The sequence below is a fragment of the Pteropus vampyrus genome, unplaced genomic scaffold, assembly GCF_000151845.1.
Source record: "Pteropus vampyrus isolate Shadow unplaced genomic scaffold, Pvam_2.0 Scaffold10, whole genome shotgun sequence".
NCBI classification, from domain to species: Eukaryota; Metazoa; Chordata; class Mammalia; order Chiroptera; family Pteropodidae; genus Pteropus; species Pteropus vampyrus.
This window is the reverse complement of record NW_011888791.1, coordinates 12818691-12827902: the sequence shown is the minus strand read 5'-3', so window position 1 is coordinate 12827902 and position 9212 is coordinate 12818691. Positions and strand designations below refer to the sequence as shown.

General features: G+C 35.3%; 1 pseudogene; it reads left to right on the top strand.

Moving 5' to 3' along the window:
- The first annotated feature begins 8784 nt into the window (after positions 1 to 8784).
- Positions 8785 to 8903, top strand: LOC111731003 (annotated as a pseudogene).
- The last annotated feature ends 309 nt before the right edge of the window (positions 8904 to 9212 follow it).

Sequence of the window (9212 nt, the reverse complement as noted above, 5' to 3'; positions counted from 1 at the left end):
CAGTTTTAGTACATTCAAAATGTAGACACTCACAATAATTATCTTTTTTATAGTAAATGTGTATGGAACTGATTAAAAGAGGCATTGTTCTAGAAGATCTAAATTCTGGAATTTTAGTCTCTGACTACAAGTGATCCTGGGAAATTACACATCAACTCTGAAAAATTAGAGAACATGAGCTTCAAATAAAAGCAATATGCGGGTAACTAATTTTTTTGGAGCTAGTGCCTCAGTTTCTCATCTTTATAATGGGGGTGGCTATGTAACTGAATCACCTCCCCAAATTCAGCTTCCTGTGCCTGATTACACTAATAAAACCAAAAGACTGAAATACCAGTGCTTGGAGACAGAGGAACTTTTATTCGATTTGGCCAAAGCAAGAGAACAAGAGAGCAAGATCTCTCAAATCCCTCTCTCAAAAAGCAAAAGTAGGGCATGTTTATGCAGCTAGAAAGTAAGGGAGTTTCCAGGAACCGAGGGGAAAAGCTGTGTTTCTTCAGTCACAGACACCATGCTGTGCAACCAGACTTCTGGGTGTCAACGGCTAGTCACAGTTTCTTAAAGACGTTTATTCCTTCTGCAAAATAAACTCAAACTCTCCTTATGACCCAGGAGTTATTGCCCCCTGCTTGACAAAAGAAAAAAAAAAAAGCAAAAAAGCAGTACATCAGCAACACAAAATTATATTGTGAGAACAAAGGATAATGGGTTGAAAACCAAGATTGTGCAAAATATCTCACAATTGTGCGTCAGTGAGGTTATCTTAAAGCAAAAAGCAGAAACTAGACACCTTGTGACTACTACCATTGTTTATATCATTGTTTTGTGCTTAACTAGCTATATTTTTCTATAATATCAAGCAAAGCATACTTTTAAACATTTCTCCTAGATCTTGCTTTACAGGCAAGTCTTTAGAACATGACTAACATATTTTGACTATAAGCTAGGTGACAACTAAAATAATCGAAATATTTAGTTAAAGCCTATACCTATATCTCTAGACACTATGATCTAATATCTAAACATATTTACTATTGACTGTAAGCTTCAGTTATACCTGCTTTGTCAATTTTTGTGAAAATTAAATGAATTAGTGTATACTAGAGAAACTTATAAACTATAAATGTACATAACCAGAATTTTTCAAAATATTGTATATAACCATTGTTGGTTTTGCAAGATGACTTTTAGGGGGATGAAAAATTACATATTCTAATGATTACATATTTATTTTATATTTACTTTCTACTTATGGTGAGTGATATGTTACACTTATGGTAGCTTCTTTTGAAATTAGTTTTCAGAAGTAAAAATGTGAGTTACCTTAGCAAAAAATATTAAATAACATACTACAGGTGAAATGCAAATATGATAAAAATGATGATCTTATGTGAATGACTAAAGTTCAGGAAATATTGTATTACAGATATATAAATTTAATTTGGATTTTTATATTTTGCCTCATGGTTATTGACTGGCGTTGTTTAATCTGCTGTGGCTGCAAACATACCATGATAGAACAAAACATATGGAGCCCTTTTGCAGTAAAGGAAGAAAGAAAAGAAGCAGATGCTTGAAACATTTAGGAAAGGAAACGCAGTGTAGCTGAAATACTGGCCATTGTGGGGTCAATAGTGCCAAGTTAACGTAGGTTGGGCTGCTTTCACCAGAAGAAAAACAACAGTTAACCAGAGGATTGAAAAGTATGCTTCTAGAAAGGACTTACGGTCTATGGCCGTTCCACCTTGAACAAGCCCAATCCCATCTGATCACCTAAGAAGACCAGGTGCTGTAAGGTGTAAAAAATAAAAAAAAGAGATTGTAAACTGACAAGGTTCTTACAATCTGTAAGGTCAACCAAGGGTTGCCTCGCCTAAAATAAATAAATAAACATAGAAAGGACTTCCAATATTTTTGAGAAATTAACTTTAGGCACACTAAAGAATGCTCCGGAGAAGTGTGATTCCCATGGTAGGCAAATCCAACTGCTTGTCTAATTTGACTCACAGATTTGCCAGCCCAGTGTGTCGCCATCATTAAAGCTGCTAGAATTAGGAAAGGGCAGCAAATAAGAGAGAGGAGTAGCCTGAGGAAACCCACCTCTGTGTTCACAACCTAAAGCTTCTGGAATTCTGCTTGAATATGGCTTTCACGACTGTAGGTGACAGAGGCAAACCAAGTTCAGTCTGAAAGGGAAAAAAAAGTTGGGTTGGGGTGCGTGTCTACCTCTGTGACCTGGAAAACAAAAATGTCATGTTCATAACACAGTGACAAACCCATCCAGGAATTTCCTCCCAAGTTTTTCCTATTTTTCCCAGGGCAGAGGCCTGAGGGCACTTGTTTATTTTTACCTTTCTTCTCCTTAAATCTGTCTGAAAAGAATACACTTTGTTCTCTCATCCAATTCCATGCCCTAGAAATAGGAGTCTGAAGCAAGCAACTGCGTTGAAAGTTGAGGACTCTCAGTCTCGCAAAGTTTCAATCTCTGCCCTTCATTTAGGAAATGAAAATTTCTAGATGCTCAGTACCTTCCTGTATGACTACTGATTTTTTTATGTCTCTGTAAATTCAGATGACTAAGGAACTGCTTACACAGCAGCTCAGTAACAAGATGGAGTATCTATCTTAATTATTTATTTAAAAAATTCTTTGAAGCCTGCCATTTAACTCCAGCAGGGGATTTAGGCTTTTTCAGCCACACATCGTGATTTTATTCCTCTGGAGCCTTATATGAACTATTAAGCTTTTTAGAAAAGGGAGCAAATAGAGTTCTGCAAGGTAATCAAAAGCAAATATGCTAATTTGGGTCTATACGACAGCATTTTTATCAGAAAGAACATTAAGCTTAGATTAGTTATTCATCTAAATTAAGAAAATCGAAAAAGAGAGCAAGACTAGCAAATTACCTTAGCTGATGGTCGAAACCAGCCCTATCTTGGACTCTTTCTTAATCGTCTTTCTCAGTGTAAAATCTAGTTACTAGGATACGGCCGTGTGGCAGCATCTTTATTAGAAATTGTGTGGGAGAAAAAAGGTCAGAGGCTCATTTCCAATAATGGTTTGACAAGTAACATGAAGAAAAGGGCAGGAAGGAATTGAGATTTGCGGTGTTTCTCTATATCAAGATTTTGAGATAATAGAACTTATATGAATGGGAAGTCTCCAGGAATACATTTTATTATTCTCAGAATTGAAAGAAAAAAAGATATAACAGCATATTATCATCAAAATTAAAGCCAGGAAGCCTAAAAGTATATGTAAATATTCTTTCTAAAGGACCAAGTAAATATCAAAATATCAAGAAAAGTACAAAAAGTCCATCATCTATCATTAATGAAAATGTTCTTATCTTAACTCTAGCTAAATCCAAGAGCTCTGCGATTATATAGATAAAAGTCAAAGCTCCAAATATCATTATCTGGAAATAGTGAATAGTTGAATGGTTAAGCATTTAGAAAACTTGACAAGATTCAGGTTGCTCTCCTTGAAGAAAGTCTACAGAGAGGACATTATTTCTCTCTGTAATAGTATATCTTTAAATCGAAAGAAATGTATATTTGCAAACTTTGCACTAATGAAAATTTCTTTGAATTAAAAAACTATCTTATCGTTTTTTAACAAAATAAGAGCTACACTAACAAAGTACTAAAATTCACATAAAGTAAAGGCTCTGCAGTAGAATGTTTAAATTATTAACAATATAATTTGCTAGATTGAGAGATGAAAAAAAACACAAGAAAATAAAAATACCTGATATCCCAGATGCTCTGCCTTATTTTACCTTCCCTGCTCTCCTCTCCTATCCTTACCACACACTGGAAAAGTCTGGGCTACGAAGAGCTTGATAGTTTGGCTTCCAGTAAACTTGGCATTGAAACTCAGGTCTACCGGTTTATTAGCCGTGTGACCTTCAAGAGATTACATAGCTCTTCCAAGGCTTATTTTCCTCAACAATAAAACAAACTTAACAATTATTTTTAGGCTTATTGTGATAATTAGATGAGATCATATATTTAAGCCGAAGGTATTTAATAAATATTAACTATTATTATTATTTTATTATTATTGCTGGAGTTTTAAGGGGGAGCCAATAAAGAACACTCTTCTTCCTTGCATAAGGTTGGAACCAGCAGAGAAATGGACATGGACATCAGACAGATGGATCCCAAATTACTAATAACAGCTCGATTGAAGACCTGACTAGGTATGGAGGCACATTGGGCTGGCTAATGATTCCCCAGTGACTAAAATCTACCCATCCAGTCGCTGACACAGCTGATAGGAACAGGCCTCTTATATCATGGAAGAAGATAGCAAGAACATACTCTCCCACTAGGCAAGGCTGCTTTGAGAGAGAGAGCGTGCCTGGAGGACCTGAGTCCTGCACCCCCAGACAATTCTCAATGCACCTATTATTCCCTTTCCCGGGAGGAGTGGACAAGGGATGTGAAAGAGGCTGGAAGTCCCTCCATGTAGGAACATGAGAGGCAGAGGAATTGAGATTTGTCTCAAAATATTATTGTATTTTTGATAGCTATAATTTTAGATTTTTAAACTTTTTTATCAGTTTAAAAATTGATTAAATTACTTATAAATTTATATATAAGTATATATATATGTGTGTGTTATATGTATACATATTTTTTTCATCCCTTCTTCTTTAGATATTTTTCTCTTACTACAGTGAATTGAACTGTTGCTCCTGATTATTACCTCCCTTGCACTACAAAGGATTTTACATGCTTTTTGTAAAATTTGCCACAAATTTCTCAGTATCTTCCCCATAGGAGGAACATACGTCCTTGTTCTATTAACTTTGGCCATGGTCATGGGACATGCTTTGGTAAGTGGAATATGTGTGGATATGAGATAATCCATGTCAGAGCAGAAGCTTTAAGTGAGTTTGTGTGATTTGTCTCCATCTACTGTTGACCATCCGTCTTCCACTGTGAGAACACCAGGACTTAAGTCTGGTCACTCCTTCAGTCTGGATCCCGAGATGAATAGATACACGGAGCTGGCCCAGTGGACCCAGCTCAGCCTAGGCATGCCCCTACTTGATTACCTGTGTAACCAATACACCTGCAGCTGACTAGTATCTTTTATGTGAAAAAATGACTATTGTAAACCACTGCAATTTTAGGGTTGTTAGTACCACAAAACAGTTGACTAAATTGTACATCATTTGTTCTTACTAGACTCTTGACCAGACAGCTTGCAGAGTTATATCGCAGGTGGGAGGCAAGGACAGCAGTCAAAGCTCAGGACCAGCCCTTCCAAAACCTGTGGAAATGTTCTGAGTAAACTTGACACCTGCTCACTTGTTACTAACATAATGGTGATGGCTAGGCTTCTCACTGAGTCTGTTAGCACTTTTTCAGCTGGGTCAGGAATAGGATGTGGTCAGACGCTGGACAGGTGCTGAAGTGTTCTGTGAATACCAGAGGCAGTGCCACATGTACCAGGGGCATCTAGATCTCCTCATCTGTTTATTCAGAGGGAGTGTTCTCTTAAAGTGACTCTCCTTATTTTAAGTTCTAGTAAGTTCATGGCAGTCAGAAATATACTTAATTGTCTTAGCCCTTCTGCATAGCATACTTTAACAAGTAAGCATTCCATTTGTGCAGTTGGATATGTGAAAATGAATTATGGCAAACAGATTAAATCATATTATAATAAAACATATTATAATGGAGTGATTATGACCCAAAAGACTTCCAAAATCCAATAGTGGCCAATCTATTCCGAGAAATACTGAAATAAAACTTGGACAATGTAATTTTATTTACAAATGTTTTTCTAATGGGGACAGCGTACTGCAGAATGACAGGGTAAAGATGCGTAATGAACAAACAGGACTCATTTTAGATGCTTAGTTACTCCAAGGACTAACTTTGTATTTTGGGGCAAGTCACACTGAGATGTTTCCACTTTCCCCACCTGCAAAACAGGGACAGTAAAAACCAACATAACGAGGTTGAATAAGAGTTATATGAGATTATATATTTAAAGCACTTAGTACACTGCTGGCATATTGTAAGCACTTGATTTTTGTTAGACATCTTTTTGCTATCAGCTTTGCCGTAAATAATTATGTGTAAAGTACAAACAACATTCAATATTTTTAAAAAGTTTCAGCTTTTGATACTTCCAAATGATTAAACTATGCATAAAATTTCATCAAAAACTGAAACTCTACTGTCATGATAGAGGGGATAAAAGGAGAAAAAGGGAATTCTATTTTGTTTTGACAAAAGACAAGGCAGTAAATTCCATAAATATTCAGCAACTAACATCAAGTAGTTGAGTATTTCAAAATGCCTTTTAGTAATAATTATACTCCTTTACATTCCATAATACTTACTCTTTTCAAGGTATTTTGCTGGCTATTTTTAAATTCTCCCAGCTATTTCATTATAAAAATTATTTATATATTTCATATCCATATGTCTTCTCTATCAAAGTCAATGACATTTCTAGAAATACTGAATCTTGAAAACTTCCATACCAAATACTTTCAAGGTTTTATTTTTTTTTGCTCAGCTAATTCACTTCCTTCTTCTAGATGCTTGTTCCTTTGACAAAACAGACCCAAATTTATAGATTGACTCATTTCTTAAATTTTTTTATAACATAAAATTTCAAACACACAACAAAAGTAAAAATATGAATATGAATACACATAATCACACCCCGAGTTTTTATAATTTTATTATTTTTAAAAGAAGACACTAGAGAAAAAGCTGAGGTCCTCTTTGTAACTTACCTTCTTTTTTGCCTCTGTACTCCAAATGCGCTTACTATTCTTGAATGTGCTACATCTTTGTTTATTTTAAGCTTTATATAAATGTTTCATGTTGTAATTATTATGATGCGAATTCCATTTTTCACAGTATCATATTGAAATGTATCTATCTTGGCTAATGTAGATCTACAGAATTTGTTGAAACTGTCGCAAGTGGCAATTTATTCATTTTCAGGTTTGTGTTTATATATTTTTGCTATTTGGCATTCACTTCTTCAGACTTCTTTAGACTTTAGCTTTGTTCTTTGTACTTAATACTAGTAAATCAATGTGCTGAATTTGATTTTTTAATAAGCATCCATTACCTCTTTTTAAAGTATAGTTGCCCTAATTTTCTCTATGTGGTTGAGAATATGAACTCTTAATTTTGTGTATAAAACCTGGGGGGCCTATTCCTACCTCTCGAAGCTCATCTTAAAATAGCCTGTCTTTGCTTCAGCCACACTGACTTACCAGCTCCCCCAAAGTGTGTGCTCCTTCTGTATCCGGGCCTTTGCACATATTATTCCAAGTGTAGGAAATGATCTCTCCTTCCTTCATTTATTAATTTTCACTTGTTTTCAGACTTGATCTCAATTGCATCTTCTCTAGAGAAGCCTCCATTATCTTCTTGACTATACCCATTTCCCTCTTGTCTGCCCTAATAGTACCATAGACTTTGTGTTGGCAGTATTTATCAGAGTGGCAGTTTTATATTTATTTGTATGATTATTTGATTGATGTTAATATTACTCATTAAAACTTATTCTTCATCAAGACATAGGGTATTCGTTTCCCCTCACCGTTGTATCTCTGGCATACAATACAATGCTGAGTACATAGTAAATTCCCAATGAATATTTGTTGAATGATTGACTAAATGAATAAAGTGTTGTTCTGTTTCCTGCAAAATTAAATCCAAGGTACAGTCCTTCTTTGCTCTCATCTTCCATGAGCAGCAAGAAAATACATATGAGCAGAGCATAAATTGAACTTTACCTGCTTTAGCCAAGTAGTTTGGAAAACTTCCAGGATATCAAGATACCAGTCATAGCTTTCAGGAATCAGTGACTTCCTGCAGCAGTTCTTAGTGACCTACTAGTGCTGACTCTTGCCCTCTGAAAATTATATCGTCCCCAAGCAAATGCCAGAATGCTGTCTGTAATAGTTGGACTCCAACTGCAGTCCACTCTAAATATACTCAGGTGCCATTTAACTTTAAATTTCTATCTAAAAATAATCAGGTTGTTGAACCACAGAAGAATAATGCACAATTTAAATTCAGGTTCCAAGTGGCATCTTGATGTTTAAGAATAAGCCATCTGGCCTTTGTTTTCTGACATTAAAAAACCTGTCTTGTTAAGAGGCACAAGTTATAGGCAATCCAGAAATAACATCACACATCAAATCTGACACTGATACTGAGAGTAGCCAATATATTATATAACATACATATATATCTGTATGTACATATATGTATATATATACAAAGATATGTATAATTATACATGTGTAATTATTAAAATATATATATATACATATGTATATACATACATATGTGCATACATATATGTGTGTAACCACATGTGTAATTATTACATATACATATGTGTTGTATATTATATGTGCATGTGTGTAATTATTATTATTATGTACACATGTACACACACATAAGTGTAATTAAATCTGACATTAAGAGCAGCCTATACATATATACACACACACACATACACACACACACACACACACACACACACACACACACGTGTAATTATTATTCACACTTTATATTTAAAAAACTTATCTTTGGCAACACTAGACTTTATTGTCACTTTTTAGTCTTAATACTATGGCAATAGATTATGGCAGAGAGGATTTTAAAAAGCACTTACCTTTTAGCAACTTTAGTAAAGTCAGTTCTCCTAACTCTACCCCCAAATCTCTTTTTTAAAGTTTCCAAAATGACCATGAGGTTGTGCAGATAAAATATTTTGACTTTAGTCTATGACCATGCCACCTTGAACAAGCCCAATCTTGTCTGATCTCAGAAGCTAAGCAGGGCTGGACCTGGTTAGTACTTGGATGGGAGACCACCTAAGAAGACCAGGGACTGTAGGCATAAAAAATAAAAAATAAGGGATTCTAAGCTGGCAAAGTCCTTGCAATCTGTGAGGTCAACCAAGGGTTGCCTCTCCTAAAATATTAAAAAAAAATATTTTGACTTTAGAGTACCATATTTATGCATCCTTATTATAAATATCCTCACAGTATTTATAGCTATGGCAAGAACACGGTCCATTAACAGATGCTGGCAGTTAACAGGACGTATACAATGGCAACACATCTATGTTGTAACTGGGCCACGGCCTGCCTTGGCAGCATTGTCTGCTGTCTCTCCACAGCCCTGTTAGCGAGTGCTGCTCAGGGC